The sequence below is a fragment of the Bos indicus x Bos taurus genome, chromosome 9, assembly GCF_003369695.1.
Source record: "Bos indicus x Bos taurus breed Angus x Brahman F1 hybrid chromosome 9, Bos_hybrid_MaternalHap_v2.0, whole genome shotgun sequence".
In the NCBI taxonomy this organism is placed as follows: Eukaryota; Metazoa; Chordata; class Mammalia; order Artiodactyla; family Bovidae; genus Bos; species Bos indicus x Bos taurus.
In genome coordinates, this window is record NC_040084.1 from 52,548,394 (window position 1) to 52,572,089 (window position 23,696).

General features: G+C 39.5%; 1 long non-coding RNA gene across 1 annotated transcript in view; it reads right to left on the reverse strand.

Moving 5' to 3' along the window:
* Window positions 1-23,696, reverse strand: part of LOC113898337 — a 429,587-nt gene that overhangs the window by 395,176 nt on the left and 10,715 nt on the right. Inside the window, exons 2-3 of the long non-coding RNA XR_003512613.1 lie at window positions 5,714-5,752; window positions 1,965-2,067 (exon numbers count right to left, since the gene is read on the reverse strand). This is a non-coding gene — a long non-coding RNA (uncharacterized LOC113898337). The remainder of the gene's footprint in view (window positions 1-1,964; window positions 2,068-5,713; window positions 5,753-23,696) is intronic.

Consider the following 23,696-nt stretch of genomic DNA (forward strand, 5'->3'; position numbering starts at 1 on the left):
ATTTTGTTAAAGTAACTTTGTGATACTAGGTTCTAAGTATCAGAAAGCAATAGTTTCCTAAACACAGAGGAAAACCTTTTGTTAAAGTAACTTTTCAGTTCTAGAAGACAGAAGTCAAGTTTGGAGGTATGGCTTTATTTAATTTAAAAATTTTCAAATTATGGTAGAATGTAATTTTTAAAAAGTTGACTAATTCATTCACAAAATGCTACATTTGCCTATAGATTTCTCAACTTTCTTTAAAAAAATATTCTAAGTGATTAAGTGAAGTTTTTTTAAAGTGTTATTATGCATTCCCATTTTAGATATCAATATTTATTAAGGATCCTAATACTTGGGTTTTGGAAATGAGCACAAATCTTAAACTGACAAATAATAAAGCAATAAGATCTTATTAATAAAGATTAATATCAGTCTTCAAACGTATCCCAAGCAGAATCAGCATGTTCTTCAAAAAGAAACAAAATCACTGTAAAGATCTCAACTTAGTCATTAAACTTGAGAACTAATACTGCAAAATGACTTCCCAAAGTTAGCATACATTTTCAAAGTATTGTTAAGAGTTCTGGATAGTCTATTATAAGATTTTATCATTTATGACAGAACACTTATGGCAGGATCACTAAAGAAAACCTGACAACTCTAAACTGACAAGTGTAAGAAATTCCAAAGTTGCACCGACAATTCAGATCTACTTCCTTTCATGCCCAGATTCACTTAATTTCTCATTTGGTTTTCAAACCTCCCCTCAGAAGCAATTGGAACAAAACCATGAGCAAGCTCAATCTCCATTTGGGCATGTAACCCTTTTACAAACACAATTACAGCCAAACACTGTTGTAACCTGATTTGCATTTGCACTAAGTTACAAAGCACATTGGAAATGCCTGCTATGCATACTACGGACTTATTAGGAGGATATATTGCAGGGCTTCTGTGAACACTAATTAAAAAGGTTTTATCTTTCCCCTCTGGTCCACTGAAATTGTTCAAATGCCTTGTCTGCTACAACTTTGTTCAAAAACAGTTTTCAAACATGTGATCAGAGCTAGGCAACTATTTCAGGTGGCTTGATTCTGTTTCCAGGGTGTACAAGGCCGGAGAGACAAAGTTTCAGTCTAAACTTTGAGCTTCCTTTCCTTTGTTATTTTGTATTGCAACCTTAGCATTATCCAACTGTGGACTTTTATCTGTGAATATCTAAATCCTGTCTTGTGGAAAACTAATTACTGAACCACTGAGAGCTTCATAATGTCCTGCATTTAAGTCCTGAGCATCATACATAATGCATAGGCAGCAGTCTCTGCACTCTGATTACAGAACACTGTCATTAAGTGAGCAAATTAAAGATGTGAATAATTCACTGGCTGAGCTTATTGTCAGTGCTGCATTGTGAAATTAGAATTTCTAATAAGTACTGCAATTTTTTTAACCCAATTAACACAGAGAACATCTTGAGACTGATTAGTACAATAAAAATTATTACCTTATTCTTTTGCTTCACAACAGCCAAATTAAATACTGTACTTAATTATGCAGCATTCATTCCTTCTCTGCTAAAGAAAAGCCTATCATTTTAATAAGAGTTCTAATATTTGTATGTGAGCTAAAAATACAGCACATGCATCTGTAGCTCACTGTCTTTTTGCAAAGTTTTTTTTAAGAGTCTGAACATCAGTATTATCACCAGTGGCAGATTATGATGACACTAAGTCTATTCTTACAGCAAATATATTTTCTAAAAAAAAAAAAAACCAGCAAAAAATGAGCACACACAAAATTGACAAAGTAACTAACCTCCCCAAATTGAGTTGAATATATTATACCTCTGCTTTTTCCTGGATCTTTAGATGCAGATTAACAGATTTGCCCCCACTATACTGTTTATGATTGAGGCTGAAACATATATTAAACAAAATTAATTGATTAGGAAAAAATCAAGTATCTGTAAGAGTGGGTCTTACCTCAAATGCTCATTTTGCACACAGTGATCTGTCTCACTCCTGCCAGGCAAGTGGGAAAGTCCAGTTTATGTTCGGCATGATGATCCTACGCAGAGAGTGTCTGCTGCCATGTTAAATAAAGAAAATGATCATTTAAACCAGGGCTTTTGTCTCCCAATATTTCCTCCTGCTGCCCCTTTCGCATCAAAGCCCAGAGAGGCAGGCACATCTGGCGGCAGTCCCTGCCCCTGACCGCAGCTGCCTCTGGAGAGCTCCCTCCTTCCTTTCAGCTCCTCTGCATCCCCTTCCTGGGCAACTTCAGCCCCCTAAAATGGGGGAAAGAAACGATGACATTGCAGGCAGAATATCAGATTGTTTGTTCAGCTTCTGCAGCCACCTCCTTCCTGTCTACATATTTTACAGAAAGGGAATGAGAAGAGGGAAACAGCGAAGGTGCTCTGAAAATCAGTCAGACACAATGCAATAGGGAGATGGAGAGCAGGGAAAGGAGAATGAGAGAGCGAGAGTGTGTGTGTAAGGGGGGGTGGCTGTCAGTGCAGATAAATCTGCATATGGAAATTAGGGTTATCCTGGGTACAGTTTTATTTAACTATGATCTACTGTTTTTTTAATTAGACCAGAATTTTAGCAAAGGAAAGGAAGAAGGAAAGTGAGTCTTGAAACCAGAGACAGAAACTTCTAATTCAACAGACTTAAAATTTCATAGCAACTGCAAATAGCAGATCTAGAAGTTGTAGAAAAAAGAAAAGGAACAATAACAACAACCACAAAAAAAGGACATTTTTTCCTATTTTGTTTAATAAACAAGAAAACCTCCCCAGCTCCAAAAATAAATAAATCAACAAAGAAATTGGGTTAAGACTGTAAAGCATTCGAAAAGAAGGGGGGAAAAAAAAACACCTCTCATGGTCTGTGTAAAATTTTTCCTTAAATAATAGAAGAATCATATGGGACAAAGGAATTGTCAAAAGTAGATAATTGGCATTACATGCGAAAACCACAAGTGACATATTCTGCATTTTAATATCAGAAGTATAGTATTGTGGCTTAGATGATAAAGAGTCCATCTGCAATGCAGGGTTCAATCCCTGGGTTGGAAAGATACCCTGAAGGAGGGCATGGTAATCCACTCCAGTATTCTCGCCTGGAGAATCCCATGGACAGAGAAGCCTGGTGGGCTATAGTCCATGGGGTCACCTAGAGTCAGACTGACTGAGTGACTAACAACTATAGTATGGTTTTTACCTTCCAGAGAGACACCTTTTGCAGCTGTAACCTATGGCAAAGTGCTACTGGCTATAATCAGTTTAAGGTTGTCATTCACATAGCCAACTACTCCTTTTGAAGTTCTAGGAGTAAAACAATGAGGAGGCAGAGTGACCAAGACTACAGGAAGTTGGCTGGTATTCTGGGCAACGAGCCTTCCACCAGAGGTGCTGGTTGGATAACAGTTTGACCAGAAGGAAGCAAAAGTTAATTCTATAATCTGTAAGTGGGGAATTTCAAGGAATGGACTAATGTTTATAGTCCCCCTACAACATGGCAAGCATTGTAAATGAACATTGCATGGTCTCTGCCTTCAGGAAGCCAGAATTCAGTGGGAAAAATAAACTTAAAATGAGGTGAAATTGCACTTTTATAAACAAAAGTACAGTTCAGATAGTCTAGATTTGAGCAGTGAGATGTCAGTGACCTCAAACCTCTCCATCCTCATGGCTGACAGGATCCTTCAAGATCAGCTTAAAGTTACTTTATCTCTTTGAACTTTAGTTTCTTCACCTCTAGAATACCTGCTTTTGAAGTTTGGGATATGAAATAACAAAAATAAAATATCACCTTTTGTCTGGCTCATGATAACAGCTCAAAAAATATCAAATCAATTATCATTTCAGATGACACCTCCTCTGTGAATCCTTCCCCAATATCTACAAATAGGCTCAGAGGCTTCTTCTGCAAGTCTCCCACTGTTCTCCATTATATTATATCCTCGTCATTTTCAGCATGTCTGTCTACCAGTGGTTCTCAACCAGGAACCATTTTGTGCCCTTAGGAGATATTTGACAGTATCTGGAGACATTATTGATCTTCATAACTGGAGAAGGAGGATTGCTGTTGGCATCTAATAGGCATAGGAAAGGGATGGTGTTAAACAATCTATGATATAAAGAACAGATCCCAAAAGGCCCAAAATGTTAACAGTTGTAACAATGAGTCCAACTACCACCCAGATATTGGTTTCTAATAAAAGGAACCAAGGGTCCTTGGAAAAAAGGATGATTTTAGATCTCGGGCAAGAAATATAATTTTAACAAACATGCCATCTTAATGCAAAGTGTTAATAATAGGGGAAACTGGGTACAAGTGTACAGGAACGCTCTACTATCTTTACAATGTTTCTGTAAATCTGAAACTGTCCTTTAAAAAATGTATTCAAGTTTTAAAAAGTCAATAGTGTAAAAGTGAAAATACTCTGCCCTGTACTATACTATAAGCTTCTGAAAGAAAGGGATTTTGTGGTTTTATTAAGTATATTTATAGGCTCGGGGTGATAGCTCATCCTCAAATATGACCCCCATAAACCATGGTTCTCAGAATTCATATTCTTGTGTGCTCCCCTCCACCTGAATCGGGGCTGGTGTAGCCTCTGAAGCAAGATTCTCAGAAGCCTTGTGGTTTCCACCTGAGTCTCTTGCAATGCTTGTTTGGGAAAGGCATCCACTGGGTAAAAAGTCTGAATACACTGAGATCTCCATACTATTATAAAGCCTAAGCTACCAAATGGGGAAGCCTAAGGAGAGAGACAGAAAAAATTAATACTTATGTGTGTGACAGACAGAAATAGAGAGAAATGGAGATGTACAGCTAGTCCAAGGCTGTTCCATTCACTCTAGTAGAGACACCAACACATGTGAGTGAAGAAATCACATCTGACCACCTTTACATTCAAGCCTACAGATTCAAGACCAGCCTCTATTTGTCTGAAATAGTATGAGATAATGGAGGAGGACATGGCAACCCACTCCAGTATTCTTGCCTGGAGAATCCCCATGGACTGAGGAGCCTGGCGGGCTACAGTCTACGGGGTTGCAGAGTGATTAAGTGATTAAGCACAGCACAGTATCAGATTTAAAACAAAACAAAAACTATTGAGATAACTCAGTTTACCCACAGAGCTACAGTAAATCATAATAAATCATTGGTTTAAGACACTAGATTTAGGAGTAGTTTGTTGTGGAGCAGTAGATGAGTGACCGACTTTTACTTAGTAGGTATTCCAGAAAAATGAGAAAGAAGCTTCAATATTGTGGAAAGAAAACAATGGTGGGATTTCTTTTAACATTTTAAACCATTACTGTTAAAAAAAAAAAATACCAGCTGGAAAATTCAATAAGATAATGGGTTTTGCAATCAGGTATAAAAGGGTTTTTTAAAAATGTGGCTAATATTTAACACATTCAGGCAAAACTGGAATATAGAGAGAAAAGAGTAAATGGAGAAAGACAGAGATTATGGGAGGAGGGGGTGGCATGGATATATTTTAACACTTGTATTTTCTGTTTTAATATGTTAACAATGATTTTTAAATTCATTGAATGCCAGGTATCTTTACATATAATATTAGCTTCACAAAATTGTATGAGATGAATGCTTCTTTAACCTTAATTTTACAGATGAGGAAATAGTGTCTCAGAGTAGCTAAGTTACTAACCTAAGGTCTCCCAGCTAGCATATATGACCAGGATTTTTACCTTGCAAGTCTGACTCCAGAGTCATTCTCTCAGCACAGTCTAAGAGAGAAAGAAGACAAGCATAAATGAAATAATCATATAAACAAATATGTGCAAATACAAACTGTTGTAAATTTTATAAAGCTGAGTGCAAGATACTATGATCATAGAACAGATACCCAACCCAGTCTGAGAGTCTGGGCACACTCTAAAGTGTTGAGGTTGAAGTTGAGGGTGTCATCTGGGTTAGTAATGTCAGGTGCTGGAGAGATAACCAGCCCATGAACCAGAAAAAGGCAGAGATGAAAACAGTCATTTGATTGTCTGTTGGTGAACTGTCTTTCTGAGAAACCTGATTTGTAAGGCACCCAGAGATGATTTCTCTGGCAGTTATCATTTTGGTAATGATGGATAGTCACAGTGTGGAGAAGGGAGTGTGAAGACACTGGAAGAGAAGAAAAAGAGGACAAACTTAGTTTTGCTTTCCTTTATTATAACAACAACAACAAAATCTCTAAAAGTTGTCCAAGCCATTTCCCTTTCTTTTATCCTCTCTTAACCAACTCCCTAGAGCAGTATTTGACAGAGCTGATTATCCTCCTTAAATGTTTTCTACATTTGGTTTTCAAAACATCACACTTTCTTGGTTCTTCTCCTGGCTATTCTAATCCTCTGTGTTCTTTTATGGAGCCTCCTGAGCTCTAACTAAGGAAATGCCCAAGGGCTTAGCCCTTGAACTTACTCTCTTCTCTATCTATACTCTTTCTCTAAATTATTTCAACTAAGATCATGGCTCCAAATACCATCAATATGCCAACTCTTAACATGGTATGTATAATTCTGCCTAGACCTTACACTTCCTGAATTGAAGACCTTGTATACAACTGCCTGCCAAAGCATCCAATTAGATAGATACTTGGGCAGATTCTGGAGCAAGACTCTCTAGATTCAAATACCAACTTGTCTTTGTCCTAGTTAGCCAAGGGATAATAACGTCCTGGTGCCTCAGTTTCTTCAATTGTAAAATGGGTAAATATTATTAATCTATTTCCCAGAGTCTCTCAAAAGAGCTAGAGCATTTAAAGCATGTCTTATAAAGTGTCAGGTGTCTTCCAAGTGGTGTATTGCTACAGATAGGCATCTTCTTCTTTGTGACTCCTTATATCTCCAGTCCTCCAGTTGTTTAAGTCAAAAATTTAATCAAGGAAAAGTGAAACTTCTCTCATACAATTCACAACTGTCACAACAGTCCATCCTGTCAGCACCACCTTCAAATGTATCTCAACTATATCTCACCACTTTAACACTGAAGTTATTAAATTCCCTCATCTGGAGTATTCCAAGAGCCTTCTATTGGTCTCCCCACTGATCAACTTGCTCGTATAGTTTATTCTCCCCATTGTAGTTGGAGTGATTTGGTAGAACTTGAGTTGTGTTACTCCTCTGCTCAAAACACTCCAATGGTTTCCCATAGTCCTCAAAGTAAAAGTAGAGTCTTGTGGTCAACAGAATCTGACCCGCCCCATTACCCACACACTCCAAAGCTCAGTCATTTACTACTTTCTCTCTTTCTTACTTTTCATAAGAAACTTGCTCTTGCTCAAATATGTGAACACACTCCCCAGAAATCAACTTGGCTTGTTCATCACTTCAGTCAAGATCTTGGTTTATATGCCACTTTAAAAAGTGAGTCTTCTCTGGGTCTCCCTATTTAAAATACCATACTTGCCCAGGCGTTTTCTAACCCCTGCCCCTGCTTTATTTTTTTTTTAATAGCTCTCACTTGTATTTTTGTTATTGCTGGTCCTGCACCCCCTACAACTTGAGCTCCATATGAGTAGCCCTCATGCTTTTTTTCTAGCACTTATAACAAAACAACACTTGGTTTTTAATAGATTCTCAGGAAAAAAAAATCTGTTGAACATATGAATGTATGTAATTTTTTTCTGGATAGATTGTTAATTAAAGAACTCTTCGAAAGTTGTTTTGTCTTAATCAGTTCACATGTCCCCACCCCTTTCTAGTCTTACTATAGTATATATTTGTTCCAGTCTACCCATTAAAGATAAGATCTGGCTGTGGTGTTAGCATCCTGGATTATACCTTCATACCTTCTTAGAGCTGTTGCATATATGTATAGTCTCAACATACAGTCTTTATTTTTAAAATTAAAAGCAAATCTTTTCAAAATGACTAAGTCACAGTTTCCTGGGATGCTGCTTTTCTATTCAGGGAGAGAAATCTAATGTCTTAGTAACACAATTTAAGGAAAATGGGATAATTATTATGATACATAATTGGATCCTTGAATAAAAGGGTAAAGTGTTGACAGGTCACAAAATGTATCAGAACTAAGAAATTTAAAAACCTTTAAGAACAACTCAGCTTTTTATTTTTTGCTTATTCTCAGTCTCATTATGTTTAATTCTCTCCCCTTTCTTTGGACACATAGTCTATTATTTGTACTTTTTTATGCTTTTTTCTCTTCTCTCAGGTATCTGGCCTTCTCTGTTTCTATATGTGGTAAAAGGTGATTGTCCCACAGTTCCTGAATCAGAATCACCTCAGATCAAGTGCACAGGCCAGAATAAGCTAGACCTTTTCAGTTCTCATTACAAATCCTCCAGAGAGAATTCTTTAGATGGTCAGGGAGGCAGTGCCTTTTACCCTACATATAGCTTCCAAATGGTGTCTAGAAGGTATAGGGGGAGGGACATGGGGCACAAAGATTCTTTTAAAAAGAAGGTTGTGAGGAACTGAGCAGATCACCACTAAAGGTACCTACTGTAGCTAGAAATCAGATGCACATAATCATGAGGATTCTTCTTTTCTTCTTAGGTTGATTTCATCATTTCTAATATTCAACAATACAAACTTGTTACGTGTGCCTTCATTTCCATCTTCCAAACTTTAGTAATTTTGGGGGGTTATAATCTCTGTGTAACCACACAGATATTAACATTGGTGTGATATATAAACAAGCTCATACTACGCATGTAAAGCTGAAACTTAAAACACATCTTAAACAAAAAGTAACAGCAAGTAGGCATATTCTCTGTTTAATAAATGAGGAGACTGAAGTTAAATAATACTTTTTTTTCTATGACAACCTATTTGATTGGTCTCTGCATCCTCTAACCCAATATGAAAATTATATTTAATAAGTTCACCTATGATCTAGTGCTGACTAAAACAGAATAAGTATACACTAGAGCCCATATTTCCCTCCAAATACAACCAAAAACTCTGGACAAATACAAAAATCAAATACCTAAGGATTTATGGTTTATTGACTATGCCAAAGCCTTTGACTGTGTGGATCACAATAAACTGTGGAAAATTCTGAAAGAGATGGGAATACCAGACCACCTGACCTGCCTCTTGAGAAACCTGTATGCAGGTCAGGAAGCAACAGTTAGAACTGAACATGGAACAACAGACTGGTTCCAAATAGGAAAAGGAGTACGTCAAGGCTGTATATTGTCACCCTGCTTATTTAACTTCTATGCGGAGTACATCATGAGAAACTCTGGGCTGGAAGAAGCACAAGCTGGAATCAAGATTGCCAGGAGAAATATCAATCACCTCAGATATGCAGATGACACCACCCTTATGGCAGAAAGTGAAGAGGAACTAAAAAGCCTCTTGATGAAAGTGAAAGAGGAGAGTGAAAAAGTTGGCTTAAAGCTCAACATTCAGAAAACGAAGATCATGGCATCTGGTCCCATCACTTCATGGGAGATAAATGGGGAAACAGTGGAAACAGTGTCAGACTTTGTTTTTTTGGGCTCCAAAATCACTGCAGATGGTGACTGCAGCCATGAAATTAAAAGACACTTATTCCTTGGAAGGAAAGTTATGACCAACCTAGATAGCATATTGAAAAGCAGAGACATTACTTTGCCAACAAAGGTCCGTCTAGTCAAGGCTATGGTTTTTCCAGTGGTCATGTATGGATGTGAGTTGGACTGTGAAGAAAGCTGAGTGCCGAAGAATTGGTGCTTTTGAACTGTGGTGTTGGAGAAGACCTTTGAGAGTCCCTTGGACTGCAAGGAGATCCAACCAGTCCATTCTGAAGGAGATCAGCCCTGGGATTTCTTTGGAAGGAATGATGCTAAAGCTGAAACGCCAGTACTTTGGCCACCTCATGTGAAGAGTTGACTCACTGGAAAAGACTCTGATGCTGGGGGGTATTGAGGGCAGGAGGAGAACAGAGGATGAGATGGCTGGATGGCATCACCAACTCGATGGACATGAGTTTGGGTGAACTCTGGGAGTTGGTGAAGGACAGGGAGGCCTGGCATGCTGCAATTCATGCGGTTGCAAAGAGTCGGACATGACTGAGCGACTGAACTGAACTGAACTGAAGGATTCTGAAACTCAAGGAATACCAGGCAGATTGGAGTTGAAAGTCAAAATTTAAAGAAGAGTATGGTGATAACTTCCAGATGTTCAAGCTGGTTTTAGAAAAGGCAGAGGAACCAGAGATCAAATTGCCAACATCCGCTGGATCATGGAAAAAGCAAGAGAGTTCCAGAAAAACATCTATTTCTGCTTTATTGACTATGCCAAAGCCTTTGACTGTATGGATCAAAATAAACTGTGGAAAATTCTTCAAGAGATGGGAATACCAGATCACCGGACCTGCCTCTTGAGAAACCTGTGTGCAGGTCAGGAAGCAACAGTTAGAACTGGACATGGAACAACAGACTGGTGCCAAAAAGGAAAAGGAGTACATCAAGGCTGTATATTGTCACTGTGCTTATTTAACTTATATGCAGAGTACATCATGAGAAACTCTGAGCTGGAGGAAGTACAAGCTGGAACCAAGATTGCCAGAAGAAATATCAATAACCTCAGATATGCAGATGACACCACCCTTATGGCAGAAAGGGAAGAACTAAAGAGCCTCTTGATGAAAGTGAAAGAGGAGAGTGAAAAGTTTGGCATAAAGCTCAACATTCAGAAAACTAAGATCATGGTATCCAGTCCCATCACCTCATGGGAAATATATGTGGAAACAGTGGCTGACTTTATTTTTCTGGGCTCCGAAAACACTGCAGATGGTGATTGCAGCCATGAAATTAAAAGACACTTACTCCTTGGCAGGAGTAAGTTATGACCAACCTAGGCAGCATATTAAAAAGCAGAGACATTACTCTGTCAACAAAGGTCCATCTAGTCAAGGCTATAATTTTTCCAGTGGTCATGTATGGATGTGAGAGTTGGACTATAAAGAAAGCTGAGCACTGAAGAATTGATGCTTTTGAACTGTGGTGTTGGAGAAGACTCTTGAGAGTCCCTTGGACTGAAAAGAGATACAACCAGTCCAACCTAAAGGAGATCAGTCCTGGGTGTTCATTGGAAGGACTGATGTTGAAGCTGAAACTCCAATACTTTGGCCACCTTTGGCCACCTGATGCAAAGAACTGACTCATTTGAAAAGACCCTGATGCTGGGGAAGATTGAGGGCAGAAGGAGAAGGGGACAACAGAGGATGAGATGGTTGGATAGCATCACCGACTCAATGAACATGGTTTGGGTGGACTCTGGGAGTTGGTGAAGGACAGGGAGGCCTGGCATACTGCGGTTCATGGGGTCGCAAAGAGTAGGACAAGACTGAGCTACTGAAGTGAACTGAATGGTGATAATGAGAGATTCCTAGTGTCTTTCCTGTATCTAGAGCTTTGATCCAAGGCTGGATTGAATTGGGAAACTCCACTGTGAACAGCTGCAGTGAAAATCCAGGAGAAGCCCATCTTTCTCACTAGAAAATCAGGAAAAGGGGCCCTTCTCAGCCCTTCCCCAATCATAGCTGTATTGTCATAGTTGCGGCAGGGTGGGCACCCATAATCTGGAGCTAAAACCCAAATCTTGGAATGGAAGAACAAGGAAAAGTTGCCTCTGTTGTGCAGAGTGTATGGAGGAGTGTTGAACCTCTGGTTTATTGTTGTTTCTCTTTCCTTCCATTGCCTTTTCTGGAGAGGGGCCTTAGCACATGGAACTATGTGACAATTCAAGAAGTCCCTACCTGAGAGGACCCCATATTTCTAGCATAAAGAATCAGGAAAAAGAGTCCCTAGAAGCCAGAGAATGTGGGGAAGTACCATTAAAGAGAGAGCTGGAAGAGATCATCTACTTCTGTGTGTGAATCAACAGAAGTCTTAGGCTCACCCCTAGGTTATGCATATATGGAGCATAATCAGAGGCACAAAGCAAAGATTTTGAGAACTGAACATATATATAAACTACTGCCCAAGCTTCAAACTAATCCCCGAGGGGCATAAGGAAAGGGCAGATCCAGCAGCATAGCAAATCCTTTAAAAACTGAAAACATTCATCCACAGAAAGTGAAAAAAAACTGATAGCTTGAACCTAATTGGACTATTGCTTGGGAAAACAAACAAATTGAAAAAAAACCTCAAAAAAAAAAAAAAAGGCAAACAAATTATTTGGAGGATTTTAAATAGGTTCCCAAAGTCTCATAAAGACAAAACTTTAGGAGATATAATTCAAAATTATTGGACATGTAAGGAACTTGGCAAAAATCTGCTCAAATTTCAGGAAAAACACAGTCAAGAGATGCCAATCCTGGAATGACAGATATTTAAACTATCAGACAAGACATTAAAGCAGCTATTATAATCGTCCTACAAGAGGTAAAAGTGAACACTTTTGAAATGAATAGATAGTTTTCTATAGAAAAGTAGAAAATGAAAAAAGCCCATAAGCAGCTTGAAATTAAAAATTATAAATTGTACATAAGTTCATAAGATGAGTAAAATAGCTGAATAGAGATGATAGAGGGGAAAAAATCCGTAAACCTGATTCTTAATCAGTAGAAACTGTACATTATGAAGAACAGATAAAAAGGATTGAGGAAAATGAGAAAAATATTGAAAGACCTAATATTCATGTAATTTAGTTCCTGAAGGAGAAGGGAAAGAGATTAATGCAGAAAAAAAAAAAAAATATATATATATATATTTAAAGAAATAATGGCTGAAATTCTCCCAAGTTTTATGAAAGACATAAATTTACCAAATTCAGAAAGTCATTGGACTTCAAGTAGGATAAATTCAAAAGAAACTATGTTGGGGCATCCCTGGTAGTTTAGTGGTTAAGAATTCACCTGCCAATGCAGAAGACACAGCTTAGATCAGCGGTCTGGGAAAATCCCAGAGGCTGCAGAGCAAATAAGCCAGAGAGCCACAACTACTGAGCCCATGCAGCCACAACTACTGAAGCCTGCACACTCTGGAGCCTGTGCTCTGCAGCAAGAGAAGCTGCCACAATGAGAAGCCCATGCACCATAATCAAGAGTAGCCCCTCTCACTGCAACTAGAGAAAGCCTGCATGCAGCAAGGGAGACCCAGTGCAGCCGAAAGTAAATAAATAAATCTTAAAAACAAAACAAAGGAAACTATGTCACATATGACATGATAAAACTGGGGGAAGTGAAAGTCGGGGGGGGGGACCTAAAAGTCACTGGAGAAAACTGACATGATATATATAAGGAAACGGGGCTTCCCAGGTGGCGTTAGTAGTAAAGAACCCACCTGCCAATGCAGAAGACATAAGAGATGCAGGTTCGATCCCTGGGTCGGGAAGATCCCCTGGAGGAGGGCATGGCGACCCACTTAAGTATTCTTGCCTGAAGAATCCCCATGGACAGAGCAGCCTGGTGGGCTACAGTCCATAGGGTTGCAAAGAGTCGGACACAACTGAAGTGACTGAAGCATGCACACACACATGCATATGAGAAAACAATTATTCAAACAACTGTATATTTCCTATCAGAAAACACTAGGACCAAAAGGCAGTAGAATACCACCCTTAAAATGCTGAAAGGAAAGAACTGTCAAACCAGGACAATATATTTTCTGAAAATATCCTTCAGGAATGAAGATAAATAAAGACATATAAGATGAAGGTAAACTAAGTATTTATCACCAGCAGACTTACTCTAAAAGAAATGCTGCTGCTGCTGCTGCTGCTAAGTCGCGTCAGTTGTGTCCGACTCTGTGCGACCCCATAGACGGCAGCCCACCAGGCTCCTCTGTCCCTGGGATTCTCCAGGCAAGAACACTGGAGTGGGTTGCCATTTCCTTCTCCAATGCACGAAAGTGAAAAGTGAAAGTGAAGTCACTCAGTCGTGTCCAACTCTTAGCGACCCCGTGGACTGCAGCCCACCAGGCTCCTCCGTCCACGGGATTCTCCAGGCAAGAGTACTGGAGTGGGTCGCCATTGCCTTCTCCGAAAAGAAATGCTAAAGAAAGTTAATTCTTCAGGCTGTAGGTAAATGATACTAGAGGGAAATCTGGAACTTTAGAAATGAAAGAAGAACAACATAAATGACAAATATCTGGGTAAGAATAATAAACAATTTATTATATCTTAAGTTTAGAAAAGTACTTATGACTCTTGAAATAAAATATCATAACACTGGGTAATTTTTCAATATATGTATGAAAACTACAACATAAAAGGTAGAGGGTAAAGGAATCTGTATGGTGGTAATTAAGACCTACCAGGTGGGTGACCCAAACTGGAGAATAAAAAACTAAGGAAGTTCTCACGCTGTTGTGAGGATTCTAGGCCCCTCATCAGACTTCCCAACCTGGGGATCTCACAGGGGGACAGGGAATCCCCAGGGAATCTGACTTTGAAAGACAGGGGGATCTGATTACAGAACTTCCAGAGGACTGGGGGAAACAGAGACTCTTGAAGGGCACAAACAAAACCTTGTGCACACCAGACCCAGGGGAAAGGATCAGTGGTCCCAGAAGAGACTGAGTCAGACCTGTCTGTGAGTGTTTGAGGACCTTCTGCAGAGGCGTGTGTTGGCAGTGGCCTGCTGCAGGGTCAGGGGCACTGGCAGCAGCAGTACTGGGAGGCATGTGTTGGCATAAGTCCTTTTGAAGTTCACTTTTAGCCCTACCATACAGCCTGTAGACTCCAGCACCGGGTCGCCTCAGGCCAAACAGCTAACAGGGAGGGAGCACAGGCCCCCCTATCAGCAGAAAATTGCATTAAAGATTTATTAAGCATGGCCCTGCCCACCAGAGCAAGACTCAGTTTTCCCTATAACCAGTCACTCACATCAAGAAACTTGCAGAAGTCTCTTATTCTCACCAACAGATGGCAGACAGAAGAAGCAAGAACTACAATCCCACAGCCTCCAGAACGAAAACATAATCACAGAAAGCTAACCAAAATGATCACATGCATCATAGACTTGTGTAAGGCAAAACATGGTCCACTGGAGAAGGGAAAGGCAAACCACTTCAGTATTTTTGCCTTGAGAACCCCATGAACAGCATGAAAAGGAAAAAAGATATCACACCAGAAGATGAGCCTCCAGGTCAGTAGGTGTCCAATATGCTACTGGGGAAGATAACATAACTCCAGAAAGAATAATGAGGCTGGGCCAAAGCAGAAACAATGCTAAGTTGTGGATGCATCTGATGGTGAAAGTAAAGTCTCATGTTGTAAAGAACAATACTGCATAGGAACCTGGAATGTTAGGTCCATGAATCAAGGTAAACTGGATGTGGTCAAAAAGGAGATGGCAAGTATGAACATCGACATTAGGAATCAGTGAACTAAAATGGACAAGAATGGGCAAATTTAATTCAGATGACCATTATAGCTACACACGTGGCCCAGAATCCCTTACAAGAAATGGAGTAGCCCTCAGAGTCAACACAAGAGTCCAAAATGCAGTACTTGGGTGCAATCTCAAAAATGACAGAATGATCTCAGTTTGTTTCCAAGACAAACCATTCAACATCATAGTAATCCAAGTCTATGCCCCAAACACAAAAGCCAGAGAAGTTGAACAGTTCTATGAAGACCTCCAAGACCATCTAGAACTAATATCACACCAAAAAAGATGTCCTTTTCATCATAGTGGATTGGAAGGCAAAAGTAGGAAGTCAAGAGATACCTGGAGTAACAGGCAAGTTTGGCCTTGGAGTATAAAATGAAGCAGGGGAAAGGCAAACAGAGTTTTTTCAAGAGAACACACTGGTCATAGCACACACCCTCTTCCAACACCACAAGAGACAACTCTACACATGGACATGACCAGATGGTCAATGCCAAAATCAGACTGATTAATTATTTGCAGCCGAAGATGGAGAAGCTCTATATAGTTAGCAAAAATAAGACCTGGAGCTGACTGTGGCTCAAATCATGAGCTCCTTATTGCAAAATTCAGGCTTAAATCGGGCCATTCAGGTTTGACCTAAATCAAATCCATTAATGATTATACAGTGGAAGTAACAGATTCAGGGGATTAAGATCTGGTAGACAGAGTCCCTGAAGAACTATGGACGGAGATTTATAACATTGCACAGGAGGTGGTGATCCAAACTATCCCAAATAAAAAGAGATGCAAGAAGGAAAAATGGTTGTCTGAGGAGACCTTACAAATAGCTGAGAAAAGAAGAGAAGTGAAAGGCAAAGGTGAAAAGGAAAGATATATCCAGCTAAATGCAGAGTTCCAGAGAATAGCAAGGAAAGATAAGAAAGCTTTAAATGAACAATGCAAAGAAATAGAGGAAAACAATAGAATGGAAATGACTGGGCATCTCTTCAAGAAAATTGGAGAAACCATGGGAATACTTCATGCAAAGATGGGCACAATAAAGGACAGAAATAGCAAGGACCTAACAGATGCAGAAGAGATTAAGAAGAGGTGCAAGAATATAAAGAAGAACTATACAAAAAAAGATCTTAATGACCCAGATAACCACAATGATGTAATCACTTTACTTAGAGCAAAACATCCTGGAGTGTGAAGTCAAGTGGGCCTTATGAAGCATTCCTATGAGCAAAGTTAGTGGAAATGATGGAATTCTAGCTGAGCTATTTAAAATCCTAAAAGATAATACTGTGAAAGTGCTGCACTTAATATGCCAGCAAATTTGGAACACTCAGCAGTGGTCACAGGACTGGAAATGGTCTGTTTCCATTTAAATCCCAAAGCAAAGCAATGCCAAAGAATGTTAAAACTACTGCACAATTGTGCTTATTTCATATGCTAGTAAGGTAATGCTCAAAATCCTTCAATCTAAGCTTCAACAGTACGTGAACTAAGAACTTCCAAATGTATAAGCTAGATTTAGAAAAGGCAGAGGAACCAGAGATCAAATTACCAACATTAGCTGGATCATAGACAAAGCAAGGGGATTCCATAAAAAGATCTACTTTTGCTTCACTGACTACACTAAAGCCTTTGACTGTGTGGATCACAACAAACTGTGGAAAATTCTTAAAGAGATGGGAATACCAGACCACCTTACGTGCCTCCTGAGAAACCTGTATGCAGGTCAAAAAGCAGCTGTTAGAACTGGACATGGAAGAATGTACTGGTTCACAATTGGGAAAAGAGTATGCCAAGGCTGTATATTGTCACCCTGTATCCAGAGTACATCATGGGAAACAATGGGCTGGATGACTCATAAGCTGGAAACAAGATGGCTGGGAGAAATATCAACAACCTCAGATATGTAGCTGATACCATTTCAGTGGTAGAAAGTGAAGTGGAACTAAAGAACCTCTTGTTGGTGATGAAAGAGGAGAGTGAAAAAGCTGGCTTAAAACTCAACACTCAAAAAACTAACATCATGGCATCTGGTCCCATCACTTCACGGCAAATAGATGAGGAAAAAGTGGAAACAATGGCAGATTTTATTTCCTTGGGTTCCAAAATCACTGTGGACAGTCACTGAAGCCACAAAATTAAAAGATGTTTGTGCTTTGGAAAATGCTATGACAAACATAGACAGCATATTAAAAAGCAGAGACATCACTTTGTCAACAATGATCCATGTAGTCAAAGCTATTGCTTTTCCAGTAGTCATGTAGAGATGTGGGAGCTAGACCATAAAGAAGGCTGAGAGCCAAAGAATTGATGCTTTCAAACTTTGGTGCTGGAGAAAACTCTTGAGAGTCCCTTGGACAGCAAGGAGATCAAACTAGACAATACTAAAGGAAATTAACCCCGAATGTTTATTGGAAGGACTGATGCTGAAGCTGAAGCTCCAATACATTGGCCACCTGATTCGAACAGCCAACTCACTGGAAAAGACCCTGATACTGGGAAAAATTGAGAGCAGGAGGAGAAGGGGCAACAGAGGATGAGATGTTTAGATAGCATCACCGATTCAATGGACATGACTTTGAGCAAACTCCAGGAGATAGTGAAGGACATGGAAGCCTGGTGTGCTGCAATCCATGGGGTTGCAAAGAGTCAGACATGACTTAGCCACTGAGCAACAACACAGGTAAGACACATTAGCGAAGGATATTTAGTGTGGCAATCAGTAGACATAAACAAATTTTATATTATTTTAGGTTCACACCTTTTTATCTTAGTACTCACAGTTGCTAATTGGAAAACCGAAACCTGGGTAACCAATAATGATATTTAGTAATGGATTGTTGTTGTTGTTCAGTCGCCCAGTCGTGTCCAACTCTGATACTGAAGGACAGGGAAGATATTGAAGGACAGGGAAGCCTAGTGTGCTGCAGTCATGGGCTCACAAAGAGTCAGACATGACTTAGTGACTGAACAGCAATGACATGGTGGTAAGATTTTTACATTTTATGTAAAGTGATAAATATTAACTCTAATGATATTTTTCCTGGAGAAGGAAATGGCAACCCACCCCAGTATCCTTGCCTGGAAAATCTCGTGCACAGAAGAACCTGGTGGGCTGCAGTACAGTACTGGAGTCGCAAAGAGTCGGGCACGACTCGGTGACTAACACTTACTTACTTACTAATGATATTCTTAAAGATTAAGTATGTACAGTGTGATTCCCTAGAGAAATTACTGTAAGTATGCTACAAAGAGGTATAGTAAAAGAGCTAGTAGATAAATTATAATACTAAAATATAGCCAAATATATTTAAAATAATATTCAAAATATAATCTAAAAGACTATAAGAAAAAATAAACATGGGAACAATAACAACAAAACCCAGAAGGGACAAACAGAAAAGTAACTAAAAGATATGACTGTATCACATTAAATGAAAATTATCTAAACACACCAAGTAAGACATAGACTCAGGTTGAATGGAAAACAAAATCCAAGTATATGCTTTTTGTAAACTGACCCACTTTTTGCAAGAGATCCACTAATAATATGACACATATTAAAAGAAAAATCATTGTATTTGTGACAGGAAAGCTGGAGTGGCCATATTAATATCAGAAAAAATAGACTTTGTTGCATGTGCTGTGCTGTGCCGAGTCAAGTCCAGCTCTTTGCAACCCCCATGGACTATAGCCCACAAGGCTCCTCTGTCCATGGGGATTTCCCAGGCAAGAATATTGGAATGGGTTGCCATGTCCCCCTTCAAGGGATCTTCCCAACCCAGGGATGGAACCCAGGTCTCCCACATTGCAGGCGGATTCTTTACCACCTGAACCACCAAGGAAGCCCAAGAATACTGGAATGGATAGCCTATCACTTCTTCAGGGGATCTTCCTGATCCAGGAATGAAATTGGGGTCTCCTGCATTGCAGGCAGATTTTTTACCAGCTGAGCTACCAGGCAGGCTCTTTGTTGCATATGTGTGCATATGTGTGCTAAGTCACTTATGTGATCCCGTTTCTTCTCTAGTCTTTTCCATTCTGTTGTTTTCCTCTATTTCTTTGCATTGATAGCTGAGGAAGGCTTTCTTATCTCTTCTTGCTATTCTTTGGAACTCTGCATTCAGATGCTTATGTCCTTCCTTTTCTCCTTTGCTTTTCACTTCTCTTCTTTTCACAGCTATTTGTAAGGCCTCCTCAGACAGTCATTTTGCTTTTTTGCATTTCTTTTCCATGGGGATGGTGTTGATCCCTGTCTCCTGTACAATGTCAAAAACCTCTTCCATAGTTCATCAGGCACTCCATCTATCGGATTTAGGCCTTTAAATCTATTTCTCGCTTCCACTGTATGATCATAAGGGATTTGATTTAGCTCATACCAATGGTCTAGTGGTTTTCCCTACTTTCTTCAATTTAAGTATGAATTTGGCAATAAGGAGTTCATGATCTGAGCCACAGTCAGCTCCTGGTCTTGTTTTTGTTGACTGTATAGAGCTTCTCCACCTTTGGCTGCAAGAACATAATCAATCTGATTTCAGTGTTGACCATCTGGTGATGTCCATGTGTATATCATGAGAAACGCTGGACTGGAAGAAGCACAAGCTGGAATCAAGATTGCCAGGAGAAATATCAATAACCTCAGATATGCATATGATACCACCCTTAGGGCAGGAAGTGAAGAGCAACTAAAAAGCCTCTTGATGAAAGTGAAAGTGGAGAGTGAAAAAGTTGGCTTAAAGCTCAACATTCAGAAAACGAAGATCATGGCATCCAGTCCCATCACTTCATGGGAAATAGATGGGGAAACAATGGAAACAGTGTCAGACTTTGTTTTTTGGGGCTCCAAAATCACTGCAGATGGTGACTGCAGCCATGAAATTAAAAGACGCTTACTCCTTGGAAGGAAAGTTATGACCAACCTAGATAGCATATTCAAAAGCAGAGACATTACTTTGCCAACAAAGGTCTGTCTAATGAAGGCTATGGTTTTTCCAGTGGTCATGTATGGATGTGAGAGTTGGACTGTGAAGAAGGCTGAGCGCCGAAGAATTGATGCTTTTGAACTGTGGTGTTGGAGAAGACTCTTGAGAGTCCCTTGGACTGCAAGGAAATTCATCCAGTCCATTCTGAAGGAGATCAGCCCTGGGATTTCTTTGGAAGGAACGATGCTAAAGCTGAAACTCCAGTACTTTGGCCACCTCATGCGAAGAGTTGACTCATTGGAAAAGACTCTGATGCTGGGACGGATTGGGGGAAGGAGAAGGGGATGACAGAGGATGAGATGGCTGGATGGCATCACTGACTCGATGGACATGAGTTTGGGTGAACTCTGGGAGTTGGTGATGGACAGGGAGGCCTGGCGTGCTGCGATTCATGGGGTTGCAAAGAGTCGGACACAACTGAGCGAATGAACTGAACTCAACTGACTGACCAGGTTTCTCTGTCCATGGGATTCTCCAGGCAAGAATACTGGAATGGCTTACCATTTCCTAGCCCAGGGTATCTTCTCAACCCAAGGACTGAACCCACATTTCTTAAGTTTCCTGCATTGGCAGGTGGGTTCTTTACCACTAGCAGCACCTGTAGTGTTTTGATATTATGCAACACAGTACTAAATAACCAATAGGTCAGAAAGAAAGTCTCAAGAGAAACTGGAAAACATTTTTAACTAAGTGAAAATGAAAATACCATGTATCATAATATATGGAATGCAATTGCTTAGAGGGAAATTAATAGCACTAAGTGCTTTTATTAGAAAAGAACAAAGTCTGAAATCAATAAGTAAGCTTCCATCTTGAGAAACTACAAATAAACAGCAAATCACAACCAGAACAAAGAGAAGTAAATAAACACTCAAGGTAAAAGCAGAAAGTAATAAAATTTTAAAAAGAAAAACAATAGAGTAAAGCCACACATTGGGAAAACAAAATTACAAATTATGTACATGATAAAACTTTTCACTGAAGAACATATATGAATCACCAATACTGTCATGAAAAATTACCCCAAGTCATACAGATGACAATAACAGGTATTGACTAGGATACTGAGAAAAGGGAACGTTTATATACTGATGATGAAAATATAAAACACTGCAGCCATTTTGGAAAACTGTTTTTCAATTTCTTAAAATGTTATACATAAATTTACCTTAAGACCAGAAATTCTATTTTTACTCCATATTTACTCAGGAGAAATTAAAGCATACATCTACGTAAAAAAACTTGTATACAAATGTTCATAGCAGTTATATTGATAATATTCAGAAAGTGGCATGCATGCCAAGTCTCTTCAGTTATGTCTGACTCTTTGTGATCCTATGGACTATAGCCTGCTAGGCTCCACTGTCCAAGGGATTCTCCAACAAGGATATTGGAGTGGGTTGCCAAGAAACAAAATATTGATACATACAACATGGATGAGCCCAAATTACATTTGCCAAGTAAAAGAAGCCATATTAAAAGGCTGGATACTAAAGAACATTTATATAATATTCTGGATCAGCAAAAACACAGGGACAGAGAATCAATTAGTGGTTGTCAAGAGTTGAGGAAGGAGGAGAGAAGGTCTGACTGCAGTGTTTGCATGAGAAAATTTCAGGGGGAGTAATAAAGTTTTCATGGGAAATAGATGGGGAAACAGTGGAAACAGTGTCAGACATTATTTTTTGGGCTCCAAAATCACTGCAGATGGTGACTGCAGCCATGAAGTTAAAAGACGCTTACTCCTTGGAAGAAAAGTTATGACCAACCTGTCATATGGTTGGTCACATGATCAACCATGCCTTTATAATAGCATATTAAAAAGCAGAGACATTACTTTGCCAACAAAGGTCTGTCTAGCCAAGGCTATGGTTTTTCCAGTGGTCATGTATGGACGTGAGAGTTGGACTGTGAAGAAAGCTGAGCACTGAAGAACTGATGCTTTTGAACTATGGTGTTGGAGAAGACTCTTGAGAGTCCCTTAGACTGCAAGGAGATCCAACCGGTCCATGCTAAAGATCAGTCCTGGGTTTTCACTGGAAGGACTGATGCTGAAGCTGAAACTCCAATACTTTGGCCACTTCATGCGAAGAGTTGACTCATTGGAAAAGACTCTGATGCTGGGGGGGATTGGGAGCAGGAGGAGAAGGGGACAACAGAGGATGAGATGGCTGGATGGCATCACTGACTCAATGGACATGAGTTTGAGTGAACTCTGGGGGTTGGTGATGGACAGGGAGGCCTGGTGTGCTGCGATTCATGGGGTCGCAAAGAGTCGGACACGACTGAGCGACTGAACTGAATAAAGTTTTGATGGTGATTATACAACACTAGGAATTTTTCAAAAGTCATAGAATTGGACAACAAAGAGTTAATTTTACTATATGAAAGTTTAAGTTAAAATTTTTTACTGTTTCACTTGTGACTTTTCTTACATTAATACTTTCAACTGGAGAGAATGGAAAGGAAAAGTTCCTTCCATTCTTTCAATTTGAAAAACGATAATTCAACTTTTTTTAACCTATAGATACTTTGGAGAACAATTATAAACTGATATCATGAAAATTTTGGATATGTTAAATCTATATTTAACTATATCTATCAGGGTTTCCCTGAGAGCTCAGTTGGTGAGGAATCTGTCTGCAATGCAGGAGACCCCGGTTTGATTCCTGGGTCGGGAAGATCCACTGGAGAAGGAATAGGCTACCCACTCCACTATTCTAGGGCTTCCTTTGTGGCCCAGCTGGTAAAGAATCCACCTGCAATGAGGGAACTTGGGTTTGATCCCTGGGTTGGGAAGATCCCCTGGAGAAGGGAAAGGCTACCCATTCCAGTATTCTGGCCTGCAACATTCCATGGATTGTATAGTCCATGGGGTCACAAAAAGTCAGACACAACTGAGTGACTTTCACTAAATCTATCTTGGCCTTCATTTTCTTAACACATTGCCCATTCTATACCATTTGAACTTGGTTTCTAACTTATATATTTCTCTAATCATTTTATATTTTAAATTTTGTCTGTGTAATAAAATTAGAGGATTCCTCAGGGCAGGAACCGTGACTTCTCATGATTTTTTAACTACCATAGTGATAGAAATGTCTTAGAATGTTTGTAATTCCTTTTGGAGTAGAATGAAATGAAATAGGGTGGGTGTTACATGTTGGATAAACTAAAGTAATGGAATAGAAGAGGGTCCCCCCTGCCTCTAATGGATACTATCCTCCAATTCTTAGGTAATAAATCTGACACTTAAGTTTAAGAAATTTGTCCAAAATCGTACAAGTAGAAAATACAGACTGTGGGATTCAGACCTTAGGTATGCTGATCTATGAAGTGTCCTTCAAACAATGATCTCCACTTCAGTTTATCCTATAACATGGTGAACAAATTCCAGTGAAGCTGAATTGAT